This window comes from Haliotis cracherodii, unplaced genomic scaffold (assembly GCF_022045235.1).
Source record: "Haliotis cracherodii isolate W230 unplaced genomic scaffold, xgHalCrac1.p SCAF_2, whole genome shotgun sequence".
Lineage (NCBI taxonomy): Eukaryota > Metazoa > Mollusca > Gastropoda > Lepetellida > Haliotidae > Haliotis > Haliotis cracherodii.
Window position 1 is genome coordinate 59,811,379 of NW_027266275.1, and position 18,575 is coordinate 59,829,953.

The 18,575-nt window shown below is 37.9% G+C and overlaps 1 protein-coding gene across 2 annotated transcripts in view; it reads left to right on the forward strand.

The window, feature by feature from the left end:
- LOC139469334 (RYamide receptor-like) overlaps positions 1–18,575 on the forward strand; it is a 68,996-nt gene that overhangs the window by 19,624 nt on the left and 30,797 nt on the right. The window contains exon 1 of one of the 2 annotated variants that reach the window (XM_071251474.1): positions 7,434–7,463. The exons of the other annotated variant lie outside the window; for it this stretch is intronic. The gene's annotated coding sequence lies outside the window, so the exon portion shown is untranslated. Of the gene's footprint in view, positions 1–7,433; positions 7,464–18,575 lie in introns of those variants that run through there. 2 annotated transcript variants of the gene reach the window in all.

The following is an 18,575-nucleotide window of genomic DNA, read 5'->3' on the forward strand; positions in this document are numbered from 1 at the left end:
TTCCATCGTAGTATTATGACAGAAGGATGGAAGGCACCGCTCTCTGAGAAGGCAGTCCACCGTTTGTCTTATATTAGTATGCACATCATCTGCATCTGAGTAAATCTGACGACCCTGAGATAGCAGCCGAGCTGGTAGCCTAAGATGTCATCATCACCCACTAAAACTGTTCTTTCACTATAATGATCTTTGGACTTAGCAGTGGCAATGGCATTCTTTCATTTTGTCTGTGCTTTCAACCCTATTTAAGGCAAAACTCTTCACTGGACATGTCATTATCATCAATCAGACCTCCCATACTGCTTCTAAAAACCTCTTCAAACAGTACGTTGCCATGTCAGAGTTACTCCATAGAATAAAACGAACTCAAAATATAAGTGGACACTATTATGTAATTCACCCAAAAGTCGGACGGCAGAACACGCTCGTTGATGAATTTGCTACAGAGCATAATTCTCGAAGGATCGGTTGCCCACAAAGCAATCTTACTAATGACGAAGCTCCCATACTGAAGAAAACACATGTAGGCTTTGGTTAGCCGTATTGTTAAGATTACTGAGTCGTACGAACTCGGTTGACCATGGCTCGTCGATCTAAGAATGCACTCATCTGTTTTGTGCTGATAAGACATGACATCTAGAGTAAAGCCATTGGAATAAACATACACAAAAAATCAGCTGTGAAATCCGACATGAAATAACCACTCTCTGAAGACTTGTTAAGAATCCAGACCACTCTTTGTATTGGCATAACACCAAGGTCGCAGGATGAAGAGGAATCGACACGAAATCAAAGAAAGACACAGAAACAAGCTAGACAGGATCAAGTCATCTATCAACCCATGTGTATTCAAAGATGTGAAAGACCATCTGGCCTCTGAAACTGGCATACATGTACATGTATATACGGATCTATTGACTTGTCCGTCGTTAATCATGTCGGCTCATCCACACAGTATATACTTATGATGTATTTCGAATATCCTGTAACTTTAACCATGTTTCATCCTCTCCCAAATAACCGCTACAAGGCATGGACATATATTGATCTCGCAAGATATTTCGTTTGTACATTTAGCCAAACAAAGGTCAAAACGTAGTTGCCATCTTTAATGTTTGTTGTCTTCATGTGCAAACAACTTTAACAAATTGTGACGTCTTCGTTTCCTTGATGCCCCTTCAATAAATTAGTATTTAATACAGCTAGACTTTGAATGACTTTAATACTATATTGCATGCCATTGAGTCATTAGCCTGCGTATTGTTACATGGTTTTTGTGTTATACATGTCTCATAAACAAGAACCGTTATGCCAATGCATTCATTACATGAAGACAGACCGCAATAAATTACACAAGCTTGGTCAAATCTTTATTCCAAAAGAATTTATTATCAAAATCTTAACGTCTATGTGTTGTTTTCTCTCATAAACAACAACGCATTATAAACTAAACGCTAAAGGCATAGTCCATTTAACGATTCCAACTATATCATAAGCATGTGTTTATAAATCACTCGCCAATTGTGATGATACCAGGTGTTCGCCAAAGGGTGACCTAACCTGCCCAAATTTTTTGTATACCTGAAAAAAATACGGGAATATAGTCAAACTCGGGAATTGCATCAGATATATTTTTTGTCACTGATGTCACTGAGATAAAAAAAAATTATTTTGGCACATTCTAAAAAACCCATTACATTTCATCCTTTAAAATAACATCCGGCATTGCTCATATCGCCATTGTTTTCACGATGTCCATTCTTATTACCACCTGGTCAGTTTGGAATTTTCATACTCTCAAACAGTTCACTGGGGTTATTTTCATATTGTCTGGAATGTTTACGGGATGTCAATTTCAAGCCAAATGAACAATGTATCTGCGCTAATGAGTAAGGATAGAGAAGAGAAGGAGTCCGTGAATAGGCAGCTGATTGGCAATAGGTCTCATGAAGAGTCTTATTCTGTGTCATTCACACGACATTGACGTCTATGTAGTGCAATGTGTGAAACATATCATCACAACTTGAAGTTGTATTGTAGGTCAAATGTATTTGCAGTGCAGCTTCTCAAACGTTTGTCCAGTTTAGGAAATGATCTACCGTTTCATCAAACTGCTTCCATGCAAACAACAAACACATTGGTGTGCAGGAGCTCCAGTTCATGTTGAGTACAGACATTTTGAAGTTCAACATAATGCTTTCTTGAAAATAAGTATATCCCTTCACTTTGTGTTCAAACCAGCTCAATTGGACGTTAATTTTGCACGGTAGTGTAAAGTTGTCTGTCACGAAATCGAAACGAAATTGATAATTGTTACTCTTTTACTTTTGTATTGGTTGTTTATCACTCGTGAAAAGATACTTACCTGCCTTCCTACCAAGCCGATACACGAAAGTATCCACGCGATGGCAAATTATGTCCAAAGTCTGACAGTTTATGTTATATACGACATTTGTCAATTACATATATACATTGCTTATTTATCAATATCTTCGAATAAATATGTACTTTGCAAACACAGCACCTAAGTGTTGTCTACTTCACTTGATGAAACACTATATGTGTCAAGACTTTTAAGGATCACAGAAGCTCATTAGTACCTATTTTCATGTTACTGCCTCCTGGTGATAAATCGAAAGCTCTTAAAAAGTCTAATTTTCTCATTAATCTTCCCTTAAGAGTGACAAGAATTAAGCAAGAGGTCGGCTTCATTTCAAAGAGTTTTGTGCCTCTAGATTTGAGAGATCTTGACAGAGACATCAACTGATCATAGTAATCATGTTTTAAGGAACGTGTCCGAATGTCATTAACAGGCTGATATATCGGAGGCATGTTCCTGATCTGGCTTCTTCAACCAAATCGGATAAATTAGGTAGTAAATTAACTTTTTTAATATAATGGCAATAAAAGGTTCACGTGTAAAGCGGATGGTAATAAAAGAACCATTACCACGATGATTCTGAATTTGACTTATTGAAAGACATCAGTTTAAAGAGGGGGGATGAAAGTTATTACTTAATATCAGGGTAATACGTTCCATTAACCTAGATCAAAACAATGTCAAATCTGTTGGGAGATTTCATGTCACAATATCATTATTCTTTCAATTTGTACGGGTTAGGTTCATTAAAATCGACTCTTATATCATTTAGAGATGAACGACTTGGTGTTATTTCGATAATGATAACTTTTTTCTGAATGTTTTTCTCTTCAATGTTTCGATATACAAAACCAGTTTCATCGTTCTCCTTCTTTTTTTGTGCATTGAACATTCGGTCTAAATTGACTTAAAACTATTCTGTTTCGACAAAATCGTATCCAGCACGTTTTTGGCCTGTCATTCCTGCAAATGAAAGGAATCACATGCCAGTTGGTTTATTGCTTGTAAAGCCATCCATAGCGAGCTTTATTGAAAATGCGACCATGTTGCTTCAGCACATCGTAATTTAGCATTTTTTCTATTACAGTTCTACAGATAGGTTTACTGTTTGAAATAGTTTGTGTATTTCTTTTCCAATTTCCACTTGAGCTGCTTCCAAATGCAATCCAAAGCAGTCCTATATCTAAAAGGCTAGAAACGTTCTCTTTGTAATATAACACCTGTTTTGCATTTCACCACGTTCAAGTTTCCCTATGCGTGACAACAAGCATGAAATAAAAATTAGCATTTTCGGCTATGGGTGTATCAATTCTAGAACATAAAGAAGGACGTAAAACAAAACGTATCTGATCTGCCAAGAAATATTATTAAAATCATGAGATGGTTGCGTTTTCATGTATAATTAGGAAGTTGTCTAGATTAGGCTGGCTTTAGTAAGTGGGTGCGTCATAAAATAACACTACATCGGCATTGTTTCAGTGACAGGATCACCAATCTTGCAGCTACTCGCAGGAATATAGCGTCAAGCCGGAACAAAGTAAAGATACATGTAGATATGTGTAGGTCTCATTTTTCAACACCGCTATAATACAAAGTATTACTCTGAACAAGAACAGCCTGAGAACTATGTGCTTATGCAATATTTGAGGATAACAAGTTGGTCGTGTTATATGAATATCTTTAAACAAGCCTCGTTGCATTGATTCCATGTAGGTTGTAGACGAGCAGTCTCTGTAAAATCATGATCACTAGGAGTGAATGTGTTAGTTTACATAAACTGAATAGGTATGATCAATTGAACATCCAACACATCCTGATGTTGGACGGATGGGTTATGCTTTCAACACAGGCAACATGGAATAAATCGTAAAAATGTATCTCTATATGCTTGTCTTACAGCAAAATAATAGTTGAGCGCTGAAGTCATATGTACTTAAAAGGGAATGTCCATTACATGTGTTTGGTGGCCACACATTAGGCCAAAGGGATTGTTTGGTTAGCATCTTGGTATTGTTGCACAATGAATGATGAAGTGTTTCCCAAATATGTGATATTTTAACTAATTCGTAACTACCAAAATGTACTTGCTCATTATCACATGAGTGGGGTTTAATCATTTTGATGAGATTGGCATTCTTATCGAACGGCGTCAGTTATCTTGAAAGATGGGGATTTAATTATTCTTAAGGTGTTTGATATGGGAGAACGATAGGATATTAACTGTCAAGGAGTGGAATCCGATTGGCCTTAATTCAAAGGTAACGTCAATGTATAGGTCAATGGAAATAGACAACAACCATTTGCTATTTCTTTAACGATTTGGCAGATTTAGATCAATCGTGATTCTTCATTAGTTTAGCATTGAATGCAACAGTTTATCACAATAATGCAAAAGTAACATACGTTTATCCTTCAGGTCTATTTGATGTCAGTGGATTTAGCAACTGCTAATACTAGTTTTGGATATTTGTATATATGTGCCCATTACATGTACGTGTATATAGAGCGATGAATACATTGCCCATTACAGGTTTGTGTATGTGATCCGGCAAGGTGAAACTAGCTTGAACGTCGCGTTCTCGATCATTTCACTTCTATAGTTACGTGCATGCAAGTCCAGACTAGCCCAGTGATAAGGCATGTCGCAATAAACCATGGATACCTCACTCGCTCATACATACTGAATCAGAGCCGACCAGTCCTTGCTTTATCTGGGTAACAGCCTTAACGTCTTTTAGCATGACGCGGCCAGGGGATCGAACCACCGACCTTCCGTTCAGCAGGCAGACACTCTATCCACCTGACCACGGATGCGGTTGAACGTGATACTACTTCTGTGTTAATTGAATTCGAATCCATTAAAGTTTATGGATTTGACACTTTTCAATGTGTAAAGCAATAATCAAATATTTAATGAAGAATTAAAGATACAATATTTATGGATATAGACATTTTAACTATAGGAGGTGGTGAGGTGAGGTGAAATGGGGTTTAACGTCGCGTCCAAGATTATTGCACTTATATAGCGACTAACTATAGGAGAAAGTTTCGTGTGTGTTACATGTATATGTCCTGCGTAATTTAAGGAACTGCCAAATCCGCGGATTACGCAAATCTATGAAGGTATGGTGTTTCAGAAGTTATACTTGAATAACATTATAATGTTAAAAGATGCCCTGAATTTACGTTACCCATTCCGTGGGATTACGCAATGAAGCTTGTCCAATTCGTGGATTACGTAAGGAAGAGTCTCGGTTCATGAAAATTGCCTCGCGTAATTTTCGTAATTTCCTGTCAGTTACGCGTTCAGAAAATCTGTAAATATAATTAAGCAAAACAATCTTTTCTATAATCATAAGAAATATCTGCTAAAGGCACACTCCATTGTACGATTCCGAATACAATATGAGCATGTGTTCTATTAAATAGTAATGATACAAGGGATTCGCTAAGAGGTGAGTGTATCTTGTCCCATCCGTGACATCCGTCGCAAATACATGCACAGGCAAGTCAATTGTTCACTTATCTCATTCCAGTGCAATCCAGCTAATCCTCGGCTCTGATAGACCCACCTCTCCGGACGATTATAGTCAGACACGATTACGCCGTATCAATGTATAGAGAATATTCGTCGATACGTAAATATAATAAATACGGGCTGGTTACAATGTAATTTACTTAAAAACATAATTTCCGGACAAACATAAAGAAAATAGGTACGGATACGAAAGTGACTGCATGTATACTCAAAGACAGATCAGACAGATTCCAATAAGAATCGCTCAAAATATAATGCCGTGGGTGGACTCAAGAAACTGTCTACATTTATTCGGATTATTCTCGCTACCGTCAATAGAAATTAATGTTATATATCATACCAGTGACTGTCTGTCATAACGTTTAACTATGTCCCTGATTATAAATGTTATGTAAAATGTGCTCATGAACCTCCGTGGGTGCTTGACATGACTTGATATCAGTTCAGAGTTGTTATAAAGAGCTTGTTTAAGAGCTTTTCTAAAGGCTGAGTCTACTCAGTTAAGTTCACACAAAAAAACAGGATTATGTTTAAGGCAGGAGGGCCTCGTACCTAGAACCGTTGAAAGTCCCTTTGAGCCAAGCTGATATAGCACAAGTCTCATTTTTCTACATTCAATGTAACAAAAGCAATCTAAACAGATCAAATATGTACTCTGGAATCTTCCGTTACACTGTGAAATAAACTTGCCTGTCCCATCTTATGTACCTGTCTGCAAAGTGGGTGTCTGCAAAATCGTGTTGAACCGGCCTGGCACCTTCGCCTCATTCAAGCTACTAAACGTTAAACGTTGCCCGGGGAAAGGCATTCTGGGGTAGGAAAAGCAGTAGTTCCTGCAGCATAGTTGAGGGATTTGGAAGGCGTTGCAAATCCACCGTAAGTGTTGTCTGCGCCACTATAGACGTCGACAATGGGCCGTCGGGCTAGGCATTGCGCATGGATGCCACGCCTCTGTTGCCAGGGATAGTAGGGTCCGTGAGAGTTGCTATCTAGTACTTGTGTCGAAGATGCGTGGTTTGAATCTATCTTGGCGATGAGTTGTCACTAGTGGGCGGACAGTAAAGGGGTTGTCTCTGACTTGGTTACACTATTGATGATGTCGCCATTAGTTGCCACATTGTGCTTCTTTGGATGTGGAAATGGTCTGCGACATCATGCTGCGAGGTACCGGATTCAAGAATTCCTTTGGCTCGCCATCAGTCATTTTCACTTAGGCGTGGCATGGTGAAATCTCATCCAAACATTCAAAAGTGTTTTTTCTGAATCCTGCACGACGAAGGATTGGTTATTGTGGCAATGATGTGGGACTGAATATCTGGCCTTTTCATGGAGAACATTTGAAGCAATTTCACCCGTTTCTCGCAAAAAGGCATACAACTCAAGCGACATCGGGTCCTCCTGTACGCTTATTAAGTCTTCAGTATCATCATCATCGTCATCAACAAGCGATATTTGGTTGACTGCGTTTCTTCAAGCTTTTCATTATAATTCTGGAAACCCATTTGTCAAGGAACTCTCCGCGCTGAGGCGTGTTTCAGTGAAAAGGTATTCCCAAAATTTAACATGCTGTTTTCATTTATATGTATATATAAACATATTACATATATTTGGTACATATTTGGTTCGACGACTCAAAATGTTTTTGTTTTGCAAATATATTTAGAAGTTTCCACAAGTATCTTGACATAGTTCAACTAACTTTAATTATCTTAATTCAACTGATTTCTTGCTTGATTAAGGGCGAAAACAAAATGTCCCCTCCACGAGTTTCATTTTTATTTTGCTCAAAATCCATGTTTTGTTCTTTTGCAAATACACAAAGTGTGTCTACAAGTATCGAGACACATAATTCAACTCACATGTTCTACATTGAAACAACAAAGATAGCATTTTCATTACCAAATCAACAAAAGTCATGGAGCCTCTACGGGACACTTGTATGGGCGTAAGTTACTTAGACTATCCATTTCTGCCATCTTTACTTTATGTATATACATCAAAATATGAACATGTGTAACACTTTACTTACTCAGACGGTATATCCATCACATTCTCCTCAAATAACAAGCTTGGAGATTGCAGGAAAAGCAAGGTCATAAAGTTATAATTACCCGTTACAGCAACGGACATTCCCTCAATAAACTGTAACGAGACAATATCCATATAATATTTTCTCTTATATATCTACATTATTACAGAGCGGTGGGGTAGCCTAGTGGTTAAAGCGTTCGCTCGTCGCGGTTCGATTCCTTACATGGACACAATATTTGAAGCCCATTTCTGGTGTCTAGTGTCGTGATATTGCTGGAGTAGTGCTAAAAGCGACGTAAAACCATATGTACTACATTATTACAATACATTGTCACCAACTGAATCAGCCTCCATTTCGTTATCCGCGAAAAACTCTGTTTTGGGTAGGAATTGGCTTGTAGTTTAGACAGGATACGTTTTGGAAGAATACCAGTTTGTGTATTCTTACTGGTTAAAATGGGATTGTACCAATGTTGCTTCTAAAAGCTACTGCACAAGCTGAAAACAAAGGTCACACGCACCTTTTGCAAGATATGCACTCCCGTATGGAGTCAACGTTGCTTCAGTGAGCCAAATAGTGGGCTTATAGAGCGGAGCGCGGCTAGAGAGCGGGCAACCCGTCTGTTTGGACAGAGGAAACAGACTTTGATAGAAAATATATTACACATATCTGAGCGCTGATTATTTAGCACATGCTTTATAACAATGAACACTCGTTCATACCTCAATACAAACGGATACCTTTCTATGAAATACCACTAGTGTGATGATCAGGGAGTGGGCACCATTGGATCGTCGCCTCTTCATGATTCTATGAATTTGAGTGCGGAGCTCAGATGCTTTCGAGCGATACGATTATACCTAAAGGGATCGCCTGTGCTATTCCGGGACAAGACGAATGGCGGGCCAACGGGTTACGGAAAGGAGTGAATGGTGGTGTCTGCGACTTTTGCGATGATATCATTAGCGCCACACTGAACCCCTAGACACTAGACCACTGTTTCTTATAAATATCTGACGGGAAAAAAATCAAAATAACGTGTTTTAGTCAGGGTGGTTGTACAGCATTCCAGTTTAATGAATACAAATTACTGCTGATTGCTATGAATATCCATTATCACCAAGGCAGAGTCTTGTGACGCAACTTCATTACTTCGAGCAGCCGATATGTTCATGAATAAACTTGTTATACAGGTTCATATTCTGAAGGGGGTGCGGGTGGCCCAGTCGTCTAAGGCGCCACGATTCGCTGTGCAGAGTTGCGTCCCTTGAGCACACCAGAAACCTATGATTGTGGATTCGAATCCCGATTCGTCCCAATTATGTTTCTAGGTTTGTCAGCATCATACCCGTGCTCGTGGGTTTTACCAAAGGGGTAAACGTCTGAGACCTGCATCACTTTGAGCTTTCCTCCCAAATTAGGCTGACACGCCGTGATATAACTGGAATAATGTTAAAAGCGGCGTTAAACCCAACTCCATCACTCACTCATATTCTGATGTGGTCTCTGTGAGAGGAAACGTTCTGTTCTCTTCTCTTTAAGAGTGATTTTAGGACTTTGCACCTTGAATATAAACGTGTTTTAGAAAAACACACGCATTTAAGATAACAAATGTTTTTAAAAAAAATCATAATTGCACTTAATACCAGGAATCTCTATACCATTAACAGGTCATTTCTGATGCCCTTTTGACAATAATTAACAATTAATCAGGCGTGAGCAAATCAATTTCGTTAATAGGAAGCTGGCTATTTAATCTGGATAATAAATACATTCACTTTTAAAGGACAATACCCAAGCAATAAATATGTTAATCAGTGATAGCTTATTGCTTGTGTAATTAACGCAGGAAGTGGACTGGACATTTGCAGCATGATCAATGTTAAAGAGAAATTGACTCCATGCAAATATACAATGAGAAGTTAGATGAAATGGATAAATGGACAATCGCAGTACAGTCGAACCTCGCTTACCGGACACTTGCTTTTTTCTAAAATAGTATCCGGATAAACTAATTTCCGGATATCTGAATTCCTTGTCAAGTGACCTGAGTTACCTCCCCTACCAACATTCTTCGGATGTAAAACAAAATTATAATGCATTAGATTTTTTAGAATTATACGCAGCAAAAAACTGCATCGTATACCTTCATCGAATTTGGATGAAAAAGTAGGTGATAACAAACTTGGTCAATAAATATGTGATGTCTTCGATAAAGCATTTAAGGGTGTATCTCTTGTTATGCTTGACATCGTTTTATACGCAGGGCTTCAGATAACCGTGTGTATTTTCTCGTAAATAAGCCGGAAATCGCAATCAGTTGTACACACATTATCTCCCAGATCTACGGCGATTCCGTTAAAAAACACTCAATAATGTTATAACTTAACAGAATGTTAATGCAATGACCTGAAACAAATAATATATCAGGAAAAGTATATATGAATACCGTGTTACTTTAGAGGCACGTGACATATTCATAGCGTATCTCAAATATGGTGAAAGATTTAGCAACCAGAAATTTGCAATAAAGGGAAACATTTTTGTTTTTACTTATGCTTAAATTCGCTGATATAAGTTAAAAATGAGTTGGATTAATGACAATGATGAGGATGATGATCATAATAATGCATTTCTAAAGCGTCTAAATGACGTCTTTGCTGTTAAGCGGCTCTATTACAGTAAGCCCAGTTATTTTCATGCGATGGTATAAAATTACAAGTCAGCAGTATGCTTCTTGCAATTATGTGGTTTTTAGTTTCTTGCGTAATGTTTCTTTGCTTGGAGCTTTTTTTAGGTCGACTGGTTGGGAATTCGACAGGGGCGTATACTGAGAAAGCTATCAGCCAATCGTGTCTTGGTGTCTGGATACACGAGGTACATACTGTCAGCTGATTTAAGATGACGCGAAGGTTGGTCGAGAGAATAGTTTGAGAGGGAGTTGTAGGTGATGGTCCGAGTTGTATGCTTCTATATTGGTAAGCAATGAAGCTCTCTTAGAAGAGGATGCTCTGTTTTCATGGTTCTTGTGACGATGAGTGCAGCCGTATTCTGGTGTCTCTGTAGATGGTTTATTGATGTGGTGCCACTTAGTAATGAGTTGCAGTAGTCGAGCCTAGATAAAACGTAGCTGTGCATTTGAAGTTTTGTGGTCTCATCATCAAGGATCCCACGGGTTTTCCTAATATATCGTTTTAGGATGTTAGCTGTCTGGGCACAAGCAAGAGTCTGTGTCGTAGATGACAGTGGTCTTCGCAACTGCAACACCAAGGTTACGGACTTGATTAACCGGTAAACCTGTGAGTTGCCAGTGATAACTGGTGTATCAGTTACCTTTGTGAGCTGCTATCTTGTGCCAGGGAACACGCATTCCGTCTTGTCTTTATTGGGTTTGAAGTTTTAACATCCGTTATTGTAAATCACCGGTGCGATGTTCCTATTTGCTTCATGCATGGTAGCTAATGTTGTTTGGCCTTGCACTGATATACAACTAGTTATCATCCGTGTTACCATGGAAATTGATGTGTTTTGCGCAAACTTTATTCGCCCATGGGAGAAAAAATAATAACGCTAAACATTAGTTAAAGTAAGTTTAATAAGTCAGTTGCATTATGTATGATGATATTTCTTAACACTCCTTTATGTATTGGCAAAACAAAAAACACGAGTTTTTAGCCAAAGAAAATATTCTGGACCACTAGCGGCATTGTTAACATTTAAATTTTTCGAAACTATTTTTTTTCTTCCTCAGTATATACCAATGAAAACAGCATGTTGAATTTTGGAAATATCCTTGGTCGAGACTGACCATAGTGTGGAACGTTTGTTGACACATGGGTTTCCTGAATTAAATTGGGACCTGCTATTCTGAAGACACATTGTTCCCATGTTCAAATCCAACTTTCCATATAACGGTTTAAGTTAATTCCACGTGATAACAACTTTTGCCTTTGCGTACATATAAGATGTAAGTACGTTTATCAAAACGATATGAAAACAAAAATGCTTCTAACAATGGAGGGCGGTGGGGCAGCCTAGTGGTTAAAGCGTTCGCTCGTCACGAAAATGCCCCGGGTCCGATTCCCCACACGGGTACAATATGTGAAGCCCATTGCTGATGTCCCCCGCAGTGATATTGATGGAATATTGATAAAAGCGGCACAAACCATACTCACTCTAATATTGAAAACATTTAATGGTCCACGACATTTCTTAGTGTTGTGCATGAATTGGATGCCCCGTTCACATGTCGCCGTACATGTAATTCATATGCGAACACAGTTGCATGAAATGTTTCGTATGTACATCAACAAGCCATGATGTTATATGTTTCTTTAGTATAGTAAGCAATCAAACTTAAGAACAGAAAGCTATTTGGATTTGAATATCAACTACTTTCCCTTCGGCTGTAACAGTCATATTCCACTGATAACGAAGCCAGACATATATATATATATATATATATATATATATATATATATATATATATATATATATATATATATATATATACGTTGAAACAAAATCTTAGGAAATGACAATCGATACCCCCTATGTGACAGAAGTAACATGCAATCAAAGCAAATTTGAAGTTCTAAGACTGTTGGGTTGATACCTGCTCATCTGTAAATATAACCTTGCGGGGGGATAGGGGGGTCAGAGAGGCGTATTTAGGCGTGTAAGTGTTATTTCATGCCACTTGACAGCTAACAACTGTGTGGGTGCTGACAAACAGCCAATGCATACAAGCTACAGCTCTGCCAATGGTACCTTCGCATATATTTATGTCGCTGCTTGCTCGTAGTTCAGCTGTTCATCCATCTCAACAGGATTGAGTTGATACCTGTTACAAGTGCTGACTTTGTGACGGATTATCGCTTTTGCCTGTGGTCAAAACCAATCGATCCAGAATATACTCATATCATAATGTAAGTATGCTGCTTTGTTCATTTAAAGTCCTGTACGTGTGTCTCGATGATCCTGAAATTACAATGAACAGTATTAACGCAAAGTGATCGTTTGAACTATATTTTGCTTTTAGCACTGATATTACATGATATAATCAACCTAAATAACGTTATGTAACTCTTAATGATATTGAGAACAAAGAAGAATAATTGAAAAGAAGGAAAAAATCAAAACGAAATATTTGACTTGAATTCTTATTGTTTACAAATGTACTGTTATATTCAAGTAGCGTCGGTCCTGGAACATGAACGTATCATATGATTTGATGAATGAAAGATTCGTTTATTATTATTATTATTATTATTACAGATACTTATTCAAATGCATAAAACTTTACAAGAGTCGACAACAAATAAAATCTAATACATTGTCAATGCAAGCGAATAACCAATCTAGATTATCCGCCAAAACAGATTGTATTTGGCGTAATGGGCAAAATAGCTGTGAAAAATATTGGAATGGACCACTGAAAGTCAGTGATGACACCAGGTGTTCGCAAAAAGAGTACGCATGTCCTGCATGACGCCTAAAACAACGACATTTGTACACAGAAAGAAAATATAATCTAAGAAGAGACATTGTCGCTCTGTCGAGATTTGGTTATTTTTTTTCATTTTTTGATTCAGTTGGATTTATGGAAGGGACAGTAAGAAACAGTGCATCCAGTTCTATCAAATTACAATCACTTCAAGAGTTTAAAATGTCCCAAATAACCGTGAAAGTGAATGCTAAACATTGCCTGTATCACGAGCAGGACACTCTCATGGGAATTCGTGCCTTGTTTAGCTCCCATGAGCATTCGCGTTAATTAAAGACAAGTACCTGCTGCAAGGTTTGTTATTGGGTGCATTGCAAGTCGGTGCCAAGTAATATTTTCATGTGCACTTGCCTTTTAAAATAGTGTTCTTTCGAAAGGTTACTTCCTTTCGATAAGGAAAAGGAAAATGTCGGGTACAGACTATACGAGCACATCGTAATCATGATGTCGGTTCATACCCGATTTCCTGGGGGGGAAGGGGGTGGGGGGGATTCCGGGTCAGAATGTGACCTCCAGTATTCATACGATCAAACTGGCTTACCTAATATGTGATCACATTCCGTCATAGTGATTGAAGGACATGCACATTACAAAGTTCAAGCTGTGACCGTAATGCTAGTGTTTTAAATGTTTGTTTACATACGATAAATCTGTTATATCAATACATCGCCGTTTAGGCTCCGTTTAATCATTTCTTAGGACTGCTAATGGTCAGCAGGTGTTAAGCTAAGGAACACACCATCATAAGATGTTAACCTATTAAGCTTCTCACGTCATCCTATGCTAACATAAGCAACACAATATTGTAACCTATTACGTATGCGCTGCTCATTTTCACGAGACCTATGCTCCCCGCGACCATGAAATGATTATCAGTGTCATCAGAAGTTAACCTCGTAAAACAATGAATCGGATGTCTTCCGACAGTAGTGTATTTTGAAAGACCAATCAACCCTTTGTTTTATTTGATCACTATTCATCAAACCTGTGAAAAACGTTGTACTTATGGAAACGCAAATGTGTGTAGGGGGCATTTGACACTTTTGTGTAACCTTCGAACCAACATACTTTAATGACATTTTTTCTCTCACTTCTGTCAAAATGGTGTTACTTCTTTGGATCATTGCGTGTGCCGTCCCATTCCAAACCTTCAGGTTGTCGCAATGAGAAAATGTATATTTATAGGATTTACTTAAGGGTGAAGGTAGGGACACAATAGCAACATCTGGTCGTAAAATGACCAATATTGAGCAAAAGTGCACTCAAAGAGCAGAGTCTGCTGCTCAGTCAAGCCATAAACGTGCTTCCTAGTTGAAGAGGTTGTAGTCGTATTGCTTAAACCCCTAACTCATTTCATGACAAATACAACAGATGCCAAAATCAGTATATAGTTATAGATAGATTGACGTGCCTTGCAAATCAGTATGTTGTTTCATGGCAAGCCGTATTGAACGTGCAAAGACATTTGACAGACACTTATGCCTAAAAAGACATCGGAAACACTTACGCTAAAGTGCATCAGTTTTCGTATCCCCAGACACAAATTAGCAAGTCGATGGACATTCTATTACAAGTAAACTTCCCTTTCACGACCAGTGGGGTTGATCCGTAACTCGGTTTGGTCATTTTACGCTGTTTTGCGTGTTAGAAACCGGTTTATCTGCCATTGATTGGAGTCATGAAATGGTAATCGGCCATGCACCTCGGGTCAAGAGTTTGTCCAAGGAAATCATGGTACTAGTTTCCAGCCTAAGGATATTTGCAGAAGTGTGAAATCTCTACCTAATTTTGAATTACCACTTGATGCTCAAATAATGATTAATGACTGCCCAATGTAAGCCCCGAGAAAGGCCCATATCAGACAAGAAGCGCAATTGATTGATCTGACCGCTCAGACCTGTAGATAACAGCATCAAACTTGACCTTCCTGTTTGTATGGAGGAGACAGTTTGCTGTACACATTCCAGGGGTAACGTTACTCAGTTTGTATGTCGATGGTCATCAGGGAGAAATCGTGTTCATTAACTAAATCCGATAGTCGCGGCGGATATGGATAAAACTTGCATGACTGTAATGCAATGCATAGCCGAATGCAATGCTATTGGACAAGTGAGTAAATAGCGACAATTGTACTCATACTTCTCAGAAAAGAAACATCAAATATTGCCAGTCAGAATTATGAATTTTCATTTTAACAACAGAATAAATACTTACTTAATCCCGGCCTAGCCCTAGTTTGGTTTGTTTCCAGGTTTTTCAGCATCATACCCTTGCTCAATGGTTTCACCAGAGAGGCAAACGTCAAGATCGGCGTCACGTCGGGTTTTCATCCCGCATCAAGCTGACACAACGTGACATTACTGAAATAAACTCGAGGTGCAAACGAAACTACGCCTCTCAGTTGATTGTATCATATGTTTGATTTTCAATTGAACATTTCTTCAGTTAGCGACTTTATATAAAACAATAACTGTACTGGCGCTGAGACAACACTCAAAGAATGCTTATGCACGGTTTTATTTTCTAAATATAATTTGATTTAAAACTGGTTTTAATCTTTTTTTGTTATTGTCGCATAATACGCAACTGCTGATGAGTGTCTTATATATCTTATCTTTGAAAATCACTAAATTTACTTTTTCCGGCACAAATTCAGAACATTTCAAACATGATTGGGATTATGTGGTTGCAAATTCATTTCTTACTTAAGTCATCATTGAACTAATGCATTTTTACACAACATTACCCAACCAAAGATTACTTTTCACAAAAAGTTGCAAGAATAAGCGATGGCTAAATAGAAATAATCAAATTTGACAATTACAAAAACATTCGGTATACTTTCTTTGCACCTCAGCTTATTATAAAAAGCAGCGTTAAAACCAACCCACTCACTCTGTCACTAAAAAATCATATTGAAATCAAAATAATTCAATACTTCTCTGAACGCATTTTGTTCGACTTTGCAATGTAATAATCTGAGGAAAATTTAAGTTTGACTACGTTCAGCGATGAATCATGTAAAACTGATATTTGTGTATAAAATATGTTTCGTCTATCTTTTACCTAAAGAATTTTTTATGTTATAAACATTGTGACAAGCGAAACTGAACGGTGACTCATATCAATAAGATATGTCAGGCTCATTTCAATCACCAATGTCTTCTCCGACGTTTCATATTTGATTTCACATCCGCTGCATATAAACTGAAAAGCTGGCCCATACAAAGCAGATCTTTATCCATTAGCTGTTTGTCGACCAAAAATTAATTACATGTCTATGATTATTAAATGTTATCATTGTCACCAATAAACGCTTGATTTTAACGACAAAGAACGGGTTTAATATATTAGGTCGTTCTCTATGTATTAAACATGCATTACAAGTTAACGTGTATATCCCTACATGTATGTGTAACATTTATGATTATATTTGTATATAAAACTTTCTCTTATATATGGGCCGGATGCCTTTTGTTCAATATACTTCTTTTGATGTGACTTGACCCAAATCAAATGGAAGGTACATGGTATATGTTGCATTGTTTTTGTGTGTCTGACAACCTTGACATTAGAAAGGTACTGAAAAATATATGAATGGTTACATATATGTACTTCTGCGGAACAATGAAGCCGGGAATAACAGGACTTTATTCAGTGTTTCAAGACACTGTAGTTGTGAAACTATTATTAAACTGATGATTTCCGCTCTCTTGTCCGTGTATGTTGTTTCATCTCCCAAGTGAGTCATTATTTTCTGTCAGTTTCATGTTTGGATACATAACCTGCTAATTAAGTTCTTTTTGGGCAAATTTGCACATCTGTGGCAATTTATTCATTCGCACCCGTTCAGCATAATGGGAAAATAAATAATTCGTTTCTTTGTCTGACTAGTACGTACGATCACGGAATACCCAGTGAGGACCTATACCTTACAAAGCAGCTTCCTACATGAACGAATATGTAAGCGTGCACTATATACATATGCCAACAGAGTGTGTATTATAATTATTGATTATTGTTGTCTGCCCACACGGTTCCATCACGCACTTCCAGTAATGCGAGCGTTGAAACATATTTATCTTATATTATAATTGTTGTATGCTTTGTGAATCTTAGAGGTGAATGTCTTTGATAATGGTTACCACCCTTTTTGTGGAACGAGTTTTATTTGTTGTGGTTAAATGTTATGTGACTCATTTGGAGTTGTAAGCTAATGTAGGGCAAGATCCAACCATGTGTGTTCGGCCATCAGTTTAGCTCCTAACTGGTGTCATCATTGTACATTTCACTGACTCATGATTGTAGGTATTTTAGGTGTGTACTACAATGTATCGCTTCCAAAGACGTGTGGCGGTAATGACTGAAACAAATGTGCTGAAACTGCACTTTAAATTTAAAATGTCTTTTCTGGACCAAATTAGTACTCTCTTACTGCCCATCAATTGAATATGATCCATGCATTGTGTCATTACCCTCATAGTGTGCCATTACCATCACATATACTTTGGAATGGCAGAGATCATATATGGTCTCCGGTAAAGTTAATGACCTGTGATGGTAATGATATGTTTTCATATCAGTGGATATCGCAGTGTCACTAGTGCTTCTTAGAAGGTCACTTATGAACATGGAGACCACATTACAACATAGTTTGGAGAAGCATATAAATAGAGGTTATCACGCGAGTGTGTTTGGGGATGGTACATATCCTGTATTAGGAATAAACATTGTATTTAGCGAGCCTTGGCGAGCTAAATACATAGTGTTTATTCCTAATACAGGATATGTACCATCCCCAAACACACAAGCGTGATAACCTCTTTATCATATAATGTCATTCTTTAATTCTGTGCTTCAAAATCGCTTTCCCTCTCTCACAAACATTACCGAAACATTGCGAATTTTCCTTGAATGTGCGCATTAATATTTATTACGTCACAGAGTAAGTGATGTGTCAGTCTGACAGTGACAGTAGCCAATATAGTTCCAACTGAAATCTGTTTCTTATACAGTGGCGAAGCAACATATACGCAAAACATCAATTGTTTTTAATTGCCTTTCGCGGCAATCCATCGTTCTGTCCGCTAGAGTAACTGCCCTTTGTCAAAGGGAAGCT